This window comes from Haliotis rubra, unplaced genomic scaffold, assembly GCF_003918875.1.
Source record: "Haliotis rubra isolate DU_JTF1 unplaced genomic scaffold, ASM391887v1 Scf913, whole genome shotgun sequence".
Taxonomy (NCBI): domain Eukaryota; kingdom Metazoa; phylum Mollusca; class Gastropoda; order Lepetellida; family Haliotidae; genus Haliotis; species Haliotis rubra.
Genome location: NW_025767650.1, coordinates 111,215 through 125,514, shown reverse-complemented (window position 1 = coordinate 125,514; position 14,300 = coordinate 111,215).

Genomic DNA, 14,300 nt, shown 5'->3' with positions numbered 1-14,300 from the left:
AACACTGTCTCGCTCCTCCATTGACTTGCAGGTCTTTATTTGAGCGCTTCTGTCTTTGTGTTGGAATAATACAATAAATTCGAGAAAATCCTTTGAATATGTATTACGCATGTTGTACGATTCCGAATACTTCATAAGCAGGTGAAACAGTCTTAAATAATGATAAAACGGGTGTCAGTTGTAACAGACGCGGAGCTCTGACATCGGTGGGATATCATGTATATATCTGCCCCCCTAACCAGGTCAAGTAAATTGGCTTAGGAACTTAGCGTAGGAACCAAATCGAACAAGGCCGGGAGAGATGCAAGGTAAAGGTTTCAGTAAGGTTCATTTGGAAAGTATGTTTAACATGTTTACTTAATTGCCGTTTTCGAAAGACTTTTTGCAGTGTTAATATGAATTAAAATACATATCGTATGGTGGAATACCCTTAATATGGGACTTGCGATGTTCTCACTTAAATGACATTGTGACTGATATTGACGGTCACTCGCAAGGTTACTAACTACTGTAAATGGTTTATGTACTTGTAACCTGTAAAATGGTTAATGTAGTGCACGACAACCATAAAGTAAGGCATTAGTAAAGAAAGTTCATGGATACTAGAGTGATCTTTCGTAAGGTAGTTAGTGCTGCTACCTTGTGTCATGAAAAACAAGAAGACAAAGTCATCAATATCCCCCGCAACGGCAAAATACTCTTTATGAATAGGTCTGCTAGTTATGATTATGTCAAATGTTTTAGAGTGTATACAGCAAAGTGGAAGGAGAGTATTGAAAGGTTTTTAAGATCTGCTCCAGAAAGGAGCACTACCACCAAATTAAGTTGAAGCGTAACTTGTTGCCATGGAAATGCAACAAGATGACATTCTCATTGTCACAGCCTAAGTCATGTTTCCATGGATACCGCAAAAATAAAATTCACATCTGGGTGTAACCCCCAAAAGGCACATCTAGGGATCATGGTTGACATGTGTGGTTAAGCTATGGTTGACACGTTTGGTTAAGCTATCACGAATAGTTTAGGAGATATACTCCGGACATAGTGTGACGGACGGACGGGCGGACGTACGGACGGACGTACGGACGGACGGAACACGTTTCTATATCCCCCGGAACTTTGTTGTTGCGGGGGATAATAAACGCCTCCGCTGGGGTGGAGAGTAGACGTGTATTGCTTCGCTCTCTCAAAGCGAATGAGAAATGATCTAAAATATCACCAAACAAGGACAACTTCGACCAAAATGATAATGCAGAGTTGATGAACGAAGTATCATTTACAATAAATCAGTGAATAAACGATGGATGGTTCTCCTAAAGGCCACACTTGATGGATTTGTGATTGCCTGTATGCAAGGCGAGGGACGCCATACTTGATAATGGGATGTGACTGGATTACCTAGTTCACCCAACAGTACAAGTGAGTTATAACATGAACTTAATCCTACATGTTATTCATCGCATATTGACACCAAGACTCTTATAAACATTTAAGAAAATGTTTGCGAAATCTGATACACCGACTCAGTCTAAACGCCGACGAAGCTCCCCAGACTCACCCCAGATAGATATTTCATTCTCCATATCAAAGAGAACGCGTTCATTGTCAGACAGTTCTGTGTTTTTTTCACCTGAAGATTCAAAGATGACAGGTAACTTCGTTCCCCAGATCATTGAGGCGTTTAATTCGCCGACAGTTTTGGAAAGTGTAGCCCAAACTCTAGCCAGTGTCATTCTTCCCCAGATACATGCAAGTTTAAATGAAAACCTTAAATCCATGTTTGATTAACATATTGAAAACAAAAAGAAAATACGCACACTGGAAGAAAAGGTCACCGAGTTAACTGAAAAACTCAAATCTAGAGACTCCCAGCTAGATGACATCTACCAGTACGGTCGCAGGAATAACATACGTGTTAATGGTATTCCTGAATCACAGGGGGAAGACACAGACGCTATTGTCATCAAATTAGCTAGCGATATTGCGGTGAAGCTGGAAATCGAGGACATAGACAGAAGTCACAGGACTGGGGACCCCGTTAAGTACTCCAGATTAAGGTTGACCCATTCTGGTGAAGTTCCTATCCGATCGTAAGAAGCGCTTAATCATGAAGAACCTATCTAAACTGAAGGGCAGGCCGCGGCAAACAAAGGTGTTCATAAATGATGATCTCACTAAGGAGAGATCAAGGATCGCTTCTGATGTGAGGAAACTAGTTGCTTCAAGAAGTTGGCCGGTACATAGGTTAGAGATGGGATTATCTTTGTGAAGAAGCTTGATGGGCAGGTTTCGCTCATCACCAAGAGTCATCAGTCTGATAAGCTGATCGAGTCCCTCAGACTTAGAATCCGCATGGAACTTTCCCAGGGTGTACAGAGATCAGTGGAGTTCACCGACATGGAAGACAGTGGGGACGAGAACGACAAATAGGCACCACAGTATCGACACCTGTGTTGTGGTACAAACACGTGCTTTTGTTTTGTCAACAGTGTTGTGTAGGTGCTGATTGGCTCACTCGGGAACGGTTGACACTGCCTCCGCTGTGATTGGCTGATAAAAATGACATTTTTGTTTTGCATTTGAGCCTGACCCTTCGTGAACTTCACCCTTCAGTGTCAGCGTGTACTGACTGAAACGAAAATTCCCACAACTTCGCTGTAATATTGTATACAGTGACACGCGTTGTGTTTCTGACTTATTATATAACGAACACCTTCCATACACGCAAGGTTATTACAGTTATTCGTGTGTTGTTTTTTGTGTGTTTTATTTGTCTGCACAAGTCATATTTATCACTGACCCTACTCGGATAACAGTACACTCGCGTACACTGATAATATTTTGTTAGTAATCATGATAATGTTTGTTATTCGGGTGTACTTGACCCTGTTTGAAGTGACCATTGTCCCATGTTTGTTAGCCTTAAAAGATCCAAACCTTTTGACACAAGTTTCACAAGGAAGATATTCAATTATTCACTACTTAACATAGACCATTTTAATTCATATTTGCATAGCTAAAACTGGGAAGCTCTTCTTAACATTCCTGATTCTGATTTTTAGTTATGAGAATTAGTACATTTCTCTTAGATGTTATGGACAAATTTATTCCCCAAAAAGCTATAACGGTTAGAAGTAAAGATAAGCCATGGATGAATGCCGAAATACGTAGTTTGATACGCAAACGAAATCGTAAACACAAGCTTGCAAAACGAGGTAATCTTCAATCTGATTGGGAAGCTTTTAGAAAATTACGGAATTGTGTTGTATCAACAGTCAGAAGGGAAAAGGAAAATCATTTTTTAAAATTAGACGGCATTATCAATGAACATTGTGATAATAAGACTTGGTGGCACTTGATAAAAACTTATTTGAATCAAAAACATAAAATGACAAGTTTTCCACCGATCTCGCATCAAAATATAATCTATGATGATACAATATCTATAGCAAACGTATTAAATGATATATTTCATCGCCAAAGCCTCTGTTGAAGACCCGGAACGCTCTCCCCCTATTCCTAATATGATAAATGATAACTGTTTATCCTCTATAGAATTAAACCTAGCAGACGTTGTAGATATTCTCCTTTCCCTCAACAATAGAAAGGCAACCGGGTCTGATGGTATAGGGAATCGATTTCTTAAACTAAATGCAAATAATTTGTCACATCCCCTCATGAAGATTTTAAACCAATCCCTTCAGACCTCTACCTTCCCTGCAATATGGAAAAAAGCATCAGTAATTCCCATCCACAAGAAAGATAATATTGATGACTGTAGTAACTATAGACCTGTAGCACTGACAAGCTGTGTATCAAAAGTATTTGAACAATGTGTACATAAATATGTTTATAATTTCTTCAAAGACAATAATATCATAAGTAAGATGCAATCTGGTTTCACCCCTGGAGATTCGACTAGTTATTAGTTAATAGATTTACATGATTTTATTTCAAGTTCACTTGATAAGGGTAAGGAGGTAAGGGCTGTATTCTGCGATATAAGCAAAGCCTTTGATAAGGTATGGCATAAGGGACTTTTGAATAAATTACGTTCGGTTGGAATAGGTGGTAGGCTACTAAAATGCTTCGATAGTTATCTTCATGACAGAGTACAGAAAGTTGTTATAAATGGATTTAATTCAGAATATAAACCTGTACTAACAGGTGTCCCTCAGGGATCAGTGTTGGGACCACTGTTATTTCTGATATACATTAATGATCTTGTAGATGGTATAGACTGTAATATTAGACTATTGCTGATGATACGTCACTTTATGTTGTTATAATGACCCTAGTGTATCAGCTATGTGCTTAAACGACGATTTAGAAAGAATATCACAATGGGCTCAAAGTTGGCGAGTTAAGTTTAATCCCGAAAAAAACAGAAAATATACAGTTTAGCAAGAAACGTTTACCGTGTTTAAAACCCCAGTTATCAATGCAAGGTATCCCTATTAAAGAGATAAATAAACATAAACATTTAGGACTCGTCCTTAAAAACAGATGGAAATTGGACCTCACAAATAAAAAGCATTATAGATAGGGTTTCACCGATCACAAACTGCTTGAGAAGTTTTAAATATTATTTATCAAGAAACACTCTTAAAATCATGTATAAATCCTTCATATTACCCTTGTTTGATTACTGCATTTATGTAATATGGTTCCGAAACCCGTCTCTGCGAACATTTCCTATGATTTGAAAAATTCAACAAATTTACAAAACGTTCCTTCAAGAACAACCTTATACAGTAACTCTTTCTTACCAACCGCTGTAGAACTTTGGAACCTTTTGCCAGACGATATAAACAAATACAATCTCCTAAATCTTTCACAGATATAATCTCACACAATCCAGGTATTAAATTTGCCTATGATCCAAATTTCGAATAGGATGTAGTGATATAAACTCGCACAAAGTTAATCGTTCTACACTCACGTGCAAAACACACGTCCCCAAAATTTGATTTATATTATATTTGCTGGATATGGCCAAAAGCATGAAAAACAGTTCGGAACACATTGCCCAAACACACAAATTTAGAGCTATTATAATTTCGTTATATACCTCTGATTTTCCCACACAGTACGTTTATCTCCAAAATATTGTGAGATGTTCCAAAAGACCAGTGTACCAGAATGTGTATTTTCCGACGACTGTCAAGTTCTCCTGCCAAAGAGATTCTTTTCTGACAATCCTGTAACCGTTGCTTGGAAATGAAACCATACCAACGGATCACGGCTAGGTCTATCTGATGTTTCGGAATGCATCAGTAAACAATTTCTTCAAACTTGGCTATGCCGTCATCTGGCGACTCAGGTATTTAGTTTTTTCCACCAGCAACTTTGCTATAAATATTTATTCTGGTTTCACAGTCGGGGGTGTCTATTTCTCCCTCAAAAGTTTAGCAACTGCGAAGATGACACCATAAGAAACCCAAACAAGTTCATAACTGTCATATGTATTTCGTTATTTTTAATAATAGTAATGGCTATATATGTAGCGTCTGTTTCCACGCACTAAGGCATGCTCAAGGCGCTAACTAATTATTACCCCGGATAACCCAAGCTGCCTGTGAGGCGCCAGAAGGTTAACAGTCATATGATTTATCCGACCGGCTACCCATTCCCTGCTGGATGAACAGATGAATTTATATTCAAAATCACTTGCCTAAGTCGAGACCACATGCGTCACGCGTGGCACGTTTTTTGGTATCTTGATATCCAGTTTCTCTGCTTTCGAAGATGATCATGTTTATGCACTAATTCTCCAGATGTTCATCAATAATCTTACCCGTTTGGATAGAAACAACAAACCTAATATTGATAAAATACCGGTGGAATGTTTGCGGATTGCAACATGAGCTGATATCCTTTGAGTTTGAGTGTCAGCAGGCACGGTCTTCCGTATCCGTCCGCACATGCGCAACGAGCTTAGGGCAAAAGAACGTGGAAGTAGTCTTCACTTCAGCAATATCAAACTACTAGTTACGCTGAGCGATCTTCAAAATACCGATAACTACAAACTAGAAGTGTATGTCCACCACAGACAAACTTCTCTAAGAAAAGAAAGGTAATCTTCTCTCCCTTTGCTTGGACGTAGTCATATGAGCAAAATATTCTCAAGCACGACGTTAAACCCAATTTCACCTCACCTCATCCTTTGTTTGGAGGACGATACATACGCAATTAGCAACCGATGGGCTGATGTTGGACTCAATGGCCAGATCTACAATACGGCGATCTGTACATTTACCTCATCGTTACACCGGAGCCTAGCAGTGGGACCAGCCCGCGCGCATTCCGTTCTTTGGGAGCATTTATTTCATTCGAAAGTGGATGGGTTCACACGACTTCTCTCAGACGTTATGCTGCAACTAGATAGCCAACTACCACACAGGTTTATGGAAACTCATCATTGTGCTCACCACATCATATAGAAGCTGTAATGTCGAAATTTGGTGTGTATTGTATGAAACTCTTTTGTTATTGGAGTAAAAACACAACTATGAATTCCATCTAAATGTACGTAGTCTTAAGGAAAAATTTGATATTTTAAGAGTTGAACTTGGATTTTATGATGTGATATGTCTAACCGAAACTTGGTTAACTTCCGATACAAATAACATTGATATAAAAATACCTGCCTTTCATCTACCTTTCCGTAAAGACAGACAAACTCGCGGTGGCGGTGTAGCAGTCTATGTAAAAGATACTATTTGTGCGTTGTTGATGTCTGATTTAGACATAGTCGGACTTGAGGCGATATGGATACAGACTAAATGTAAAACAAGAAACTACCTGATTGGAACTGTTTATCGCGCCGACAAGAGCTCCGAATATTGGAATTTGATCGATGAATCAATAGGTAACGCAGTTGATCTTAATATGCAGACAATTATAACCGGTAATTTCAATATTGACGTTCTTCATGGCAAAAATCAAAAGATAGACTTTATACAAAGTTACTACGGCTTTCGACAAATAATCACGGATGCTACTAGAATAACCGCAAGTAGTAAAACTTTGATCGATTTGATATTTGTTTCTCGCGTCAACGTTGTTAAAGATTCTGGTGTATTAGATCCCATATGCAGCGATCACTGCCCCGTATTTGTTAACATAGCAGAAATGATGCAGCACAAGAATTCATTCAAAAGGAAAATCTATAATTATTCTTCAATGGATGTTAATGGTAAGAATGAAACCATCAAAGAGATAAACTCATATATATTTTTATCTTCGGGGAACGTAGATAATATCACTGAAAACCTTACATCCTTGTTATTGAATATCATGAATGAATATATTCCAAATAAAACTGTAACAATTAGAACCAAAGATCCCGCGTAGATGAATAACGAAATCCGATCCTTAATAAGAAAACGAAATCGTGTTCATAAGATTGCAAAAAACAGAAACCTTCCTGGTGATTGGACTTGGTTCAGAACACTTCGGAACAAAGTAATAGCAACAGTTAGAAATGCAAAACGTGCCTTTGATGCACGAGTTGATGAAACTATAAATAACACTCCTGGTACTAAAATGTGGTGGCGATTAGTTAAGAATTATGTTAAAACAAATTCGATAAAATCGTCCTTTCCATCAATTGTCAGCAATAACATAGTTTATGACAATGAACAAGATATTGCTGATGTACTCAACTCATTTTTCTCAGAACAATCCCAAGTTGCTGATCCTAACGCCGATCTGCCTGATTTCGAACCGCGTGAAATCGATCATCCTATGTCATCTATCACAATAAGTAATGGAGATGTTCGCGATATTCTTCTTAGTCTAGATACATCGAAAGCCATGGGGCCTGATGGCATTGGAAACATCATACTGAAACTAACTGCAACCTCTTTAACCCCGTTGTTAGCTAAGTTGTTCAACATCTCCCTTCGTAATAAAACGTATCCTACTTCTTGGAAACTAGCTTCGGTGATTCCGCTTCATAAGAAAGGTGATGAACACGATTGCTCAAACTATAGACCTGCAGCGTTAACAAGCTGTGTCGCTAAAGTTTTTGAAAAATGCATTTTTAAATACGTCTTCAACTTCCTAAGGGATAACAATATTTTATCAAACTTACAATCCGGATTTATGCCTGGTGATTCTACGGTAAATCAACTAACTTATCTTTATAATTTTATCGCAAGTGCCGTAGACCAAGGAAAGGAAATCAGAGCGGTATTCTGTGATGTAAGTAAAGCCTTTGACAAAGTTTGGCACAAAGGTATTATTCATAAACTTTACGCTTATGGTATACAGGGAGAACTTTTGGAGTGGTTTGAAAGTTATTTAGATAGTAGAATGAAGAAAGTGGTAATAAATGGATATAGTTCAGGTATCAAATCTGTGGAAGCTGGTGTACCCCAGGGTTCCGTATTAGGACCACTTTTGTTCATCATTTATATTAATGACATTGTAAATGGTACAGACAGTAACATTCGCCTTTTTGCTGATGATACATCAATATATGCTATAATAGATGATCATATTACAGCAGCCGCAATTATAAACAATGATTTGGCAAAGATTTCAGACTGGGCCAGAAAGTGGCAGGTAAGTTTTAATCCTAGTAAGACTGAGAGTATAACATTCACCCGTAAAACGAAAAATTATGCCAGGCCGAACTTACTAATGAATGGCGAAACTATTAAAGAAGTTGATAACCATAAACACTTAGGTATAACACTTCAAAGCGATTGTTCTTGGAAAGTTCATATTGGTGACATGGTAAAGAAAATTAGTCCAATGATCAATTGTCTGAGAAGTTTGAAATATCGTTTATCTCGGAAAACGCTAAATACTTTATATAACTCCTTTATCTTACCACTTTTTGATTACTGCTGTCATATATGGGATAATTGTACGATTGAACAGGCGATTTTACTGGAAAATTTACACTTAGACGCATTAAGAACTATATGCGGTGCGGTTCGTGGCACCAGTCATGATAAAATATACAAGGAAACTAATTATAGCACCCTGAAACAAAGACGATATCGCTCTAAACTTATAACTTTCTATAAAATGTATCATCGTCTGACTCCAAATTAATTTCAATCAAAGTTATTTTTCATAAAGCTCTTTTTCTAGTTTTGGTTAAATAATCACAGAAGCGGATTCTTTAAATCTAATGTATGTTTTCAGCAGTGTATGACGGCAGTGTTTACTCTCGCTATAACGAGGTTGGTTTACGCTGACATTGTAAATACTCGGATGCGGGCTTTTACGGAAAAGTTGTCTTAAAAAGTCAATGAGATGTTTTACAGTTGTTCATGTGATCAGAGATAAAACTACGAATGTTTCGTAAGTGCCCGGAAACCTGTAAAATGAGTAAAATATAAAAATTGAAGAAATAGTCAATGTAATTTCGATATTTCTAATAGGTTATTTTTATCAAAACATAATTGGCGTTTCGGGCGGGTATACCTGCCTAGTTCTATCTCAAGGCGTTTCGGGCGGGTACACCTGCCTAGTTCTATCTCAAGGCGTTTCGGGCGGGTTTACCTGCCTAGTTCTATCTCAAGGCGTTTTCGGGCGGGTATACCTGCCTAGTTCTATCTCAGGCGGCAAAGTGCCACAACGAAGCTTACTCATTACACTACCTTGAACATTGAAGTGACATACTGTTTTGGCTTTAATAATTTACACATACATCGAGAGTTGCGGTGTTGTTGGTAAGCCAATTAATCCAAGTAAACAGTCATTGATTGCGATACATTTATAATGGCTGACCAAATAAATGCTGATGTATGTTGACGCACACATAACTAAATCAATGGTGCCAGTAGATGGAATGTGCTTAGTGTCTTGGTTTCATCACATGGATCAATTATGGCATAAATCGAAACATTGAGCAATTTGTTATGGTAACCTTGAATGTATTTCGACACACCGGAACACAATGGAACTGTTGTAATGACACAGCATAAGGCAAATTAAAAAAGGGCTTATCCTTTCCAAACTCACTAAAGTTAAGGTGCAAGTTCCTGTGAATGTTTGGTATTTGATGCACTCCTGCACTACCACGGCGGTCTGCACTCCTGCCCTATCCCGGCGGCCTGCGCTCCTACCCTACCAAGGTCGGTGGGGTAGCTTAGTGGTTAAAGTGTCGCATGTCACGCCTAAGACCCAGGTTCGATTCCCCACATGGGTACAATGTGTGAAGCCCAATTCCCCGCCGTGATGTCCCTAGTACGGTGATCTACCTCTATTGAAGGAAGTGCGTAACGCGAAACATGAACTTGGAAATCAGATCACCACACTTTCTACCGAAGTCCGAGACCTGAGTAAACGCTTCGATAACCTGGAAATGAAGTTATGTAATCTTGAAAGCGACCTGGACAACGTACGTCATAACCAAGAAGTCATGAACGAGGACGTCAGCCTGGTAGCGGAGAGGATGGACAGCATGGAGCAGAAGGTCACCCAGTTCGACAGTGAGCTCGACAAGCTGGAGGCCTTCAGCAGGCGGGATAACGTCATCATCTACAACGTGGCGGAGGAGAGGCACGAGTCCTATACCGACTGTAAGTCCAAAGTGATCGATGTCTTGAATGAAAATGTAAAGACTAAAACATGGAATAATAATGATGTCGCCCGTGCCCATCGACTCGGCGCTCCCGTTAGTGATGGTTCAATACCAAGACCGCTCATTGCCAAGTTACGTTTTAGTGAGGATAAGGTTGATATTTTGAAATCTCGAGCAGCACTGAAGAGTAACGGCTACGGCGTATCCAGTGATCTCACTGTCAGACAACGTGAACAGCTAAAGGGCGCGAAGGAAAGGGGACTGATAGGATATTTCAAATATGGAAAGCTAATTACAAGGCCACGCGATGAAGAAACTCCACGCGAAACGGAGACACCCGAGAGAACGAGACCACCAACGAGAAGTAAGTCTCAGCGCGATGGACAGAAGAGGAGGTAGCAATCAGGCCAGGCCCCAGATCCCTTCACTGAGGGAACTACGAACATAGACGACGGTAATACTAATCATGTGACTTTCTTATCTTGGAACATTCATGGACTATTGAAGAAACTTGATGACAGTGATTTTATTGATTATCTTTATTCATTTCACGTTGTATGTTTGCTGGAAACGTTCATAACAGATTTCATGAATCTAAACTGGTTAACAGGATACCAATTGTTTTTCGCCCCAGCAGCTAAGCTGTCCACATCTGGCAGACACTCAGGTGGCGTGTGTGTATGTGTGAGACAGGACATTGCAAACAAATGTGTTGAACTGAAGACTGAAATCAACAATTTTGTGTGTTTGAAATTCCAGAGATTTGTATTTAATCTACCAAATGACTTATTTCTTGTTTGTATATATGTTCCCCCTGTGAATTCTCCATTTTACGACCGAAGTACTGATTCAAGATGTCTCATTGAAAGACTGGAGTCGTTTTTATTAGACAACTGGTCTGATATGTCTACTTCGCATGTACTGCTATGTGGCGATTTTAATGCTCGTATTAGTAATGAAAATAATCCTATTTGCGAAGATCGTGATGAATTTGGTAATGATGATATCTATACAGATGTAGATAATGCTCCTGTTGACCAGCGTGTGTCACATGACAGTATCGTTAACAGATTTGGGCGTGTACTACTGAATCTGTGTTATGTGTGTCGCTTGTTCATAATGAACGGTAGAGTAGAAGGAGACAGAGGTGGAGAGTTTACATTTGTTGGAGCAAATGGCTCAAGTGTCGTTGATTATTTTCTTGCATCTGCTGATTTGTTTGAGTTCGTAAAAAAGTTAAATGTTGGCGACAGACCTGATTCTGACCATTTTCCTCTGGAGTTGTCGTTCAGGTTTCCTTGTACATACCGGTCTAACCGGACAGTTGATTGTGCTGAGACTCCTAGTTTTAGTAAATTTGTATGGGATGCTTCTAAGCAGAATGAATTTATAAGTTCTCTCAAAGAAAGTTTGGATGCCAATAATGAGTCAATATTTAGTAAATTGGAGACTTCTCTTGAAGAGGGCATAGACAATTTCATAAAGTGTATATTAGATTCAGCATCTTGTATGAGAAGACAGTTTAGACAAGGTGATCTAAATCGTAAACTTAAATTTAACAAGGAGTGTAATGTAGCTAGATCGGAATCCAGGAAGGCTCTTAGGCAGTTTAGGCGTTGTCGCACTGAGCAGAATCGTAGGAGCTATTGTAAAATTAGAAATAAGTATAAGAGTTCCTGTAGAGCTTTTAAGCGTGGAGTGCAAAACTCAAGGCTATGTCGACTAAATAGTACCCTCCACAGTCCAAGGCTGTTTTGGCAAAATATTCGCACCCTACAAAGAGGCTCCCCACCCGTATCAAGTATATCACAAACAGAATGGTTTTGCCACTTCAGGGACTTGTTTTCTAAGGACGATATTATCTATGATGTACATGATGACACAATAGATACAGATAATGGATGTGACGAGTTTAGTGATGTTGATAAGTTTCTACTTGAGTCTCCTATTACAGAATTAGAAATAGTTGATGCTGTATCTCGCCTTAAAGTTGGAAAGTCTGCTGGTGTGGATGGTGTTATTTCAGAGATGATCAAAACTGCCTTGCCTGAGATAATGCCGTTTCTAGTTAAAAGCTTTAATCGGATATTTGATTCTAGATGTTTTCCGTCTGAATGGGCTAAATCAATAATTGTTCCATTATTTAAGAATGGAAACATAAATAACCCTAACAATTATCGGGGGATTTCTCTGACAAGTGTTGTTGGTAAAACATTTGTATCTATTATCAATAATAGGCTAACACAGTGGGCAAATATGAGGGACTTGATCCCAGATTCACAAGCTGGATTTAGAAAGGAATACTCAACCTTTGATCATATTTTTACTGTATACTCAGTAATTGAGCGATGTTTAGCTTTTAGTAAAAGAAAATTGTATGTAGCCTTTGTTGATTTTAGAAAGGCTTTTGATTCTGTTGACAGAGATAAAATGTGGAAATGTCTTAGAAATAGGGGTCTTAAAGGGAAAATGTTTGATATTATCAGGTCAATGTATTCAAATGTAAAGTCTTGTGTTCGATGTGATGATGCTTTCAGTGACTATTTTGATTGTCCTACTGGTGTACGACAAGGCTGTGTTCTAAGCCCCATACTTTTCTCATTCTTTATCAACGAACTATATTTTGACGTTATACAATCTGGCAGACATGGCATCCAATTATTTCCTGATCTTGTTGAACTTTTTATTTTACTTTTTTGCCGACGATGTGATCCTTATGTCAAGTACTGTTATTGGCCTTCAGAGACAAATTGATACACTTTCATCTTATTCAGATAACTGGCGACTTGATGTTAATCTTGAAAAGACCAAAATTGTTGTTTTTCGTAAGGGTGGCCCAACGGCAGCTACAGAAAAGTGGTACTTTAAATGTGAACGTATGACTGTTGTTAACGAATATAAATATCTAGGGATACTGTTTACACATACACTAAATCTGAACAAATCCATTATTAATTTGGCAATTAGAGGGAAAAGGGCCCTACTTCAATTGCTCTCTGTTATACCAAAGTTGGGGGTTGTTGGTCCCAATATATTTTTCAAATTGTTTGATTCCCAAGTACAGCCTATTCTTCTTTATGGGTCTGAAATTTGGGGCAATAAGAAATTTTATGCCATTGAAAAGGTTCACCTTCTTGCATGTAAAAGGTTTTTAAATGTTGGGATGTCTACCCCGAATAATATGGTGTACGGTGAATGTGGGAGATTTCCTTTGTACATAATTTCTTACTCTCGCTGTTTAAAGTACTGGTGTAAAGTAATAAATATGCCAGAACATCGTCTGCCCCCAAAAACCTACAATATGATTGTCCATCTTGATAATATTGGTAAAAATACTTGGGCAACCCGTATTCGTATTCTTTTGTTTAGATACGGCTTTGGATTTGTTTGGCTATCCCAAACCCTGGGCGACGTTAATGCATTTATCAAACTCTTTCGTACCAGGGCTATTGATATCTTTAAACAAGACTGGCATTCATCTTTATATGAAAGTTCAAGATATGATTGCTATCGTGAGTTTAAATCTTTACTTGAACCTGAGTCGTATCTATACAACTTACGTAGTAAAAAGCTTCGTAGTGTTTTCATGCGCCTGAGACTTGGCCTAAATGATTTATATATCAATCAAGGAAGATATTCATCTATTATAAAATCACAAAGGTTCTGTCCATTTTGTAATACTGTAGAGAATGAATTACACTTTCTATTTCTTTGTCCTGCATATAATGATTTAAGACAACTGTATTTTCCACAA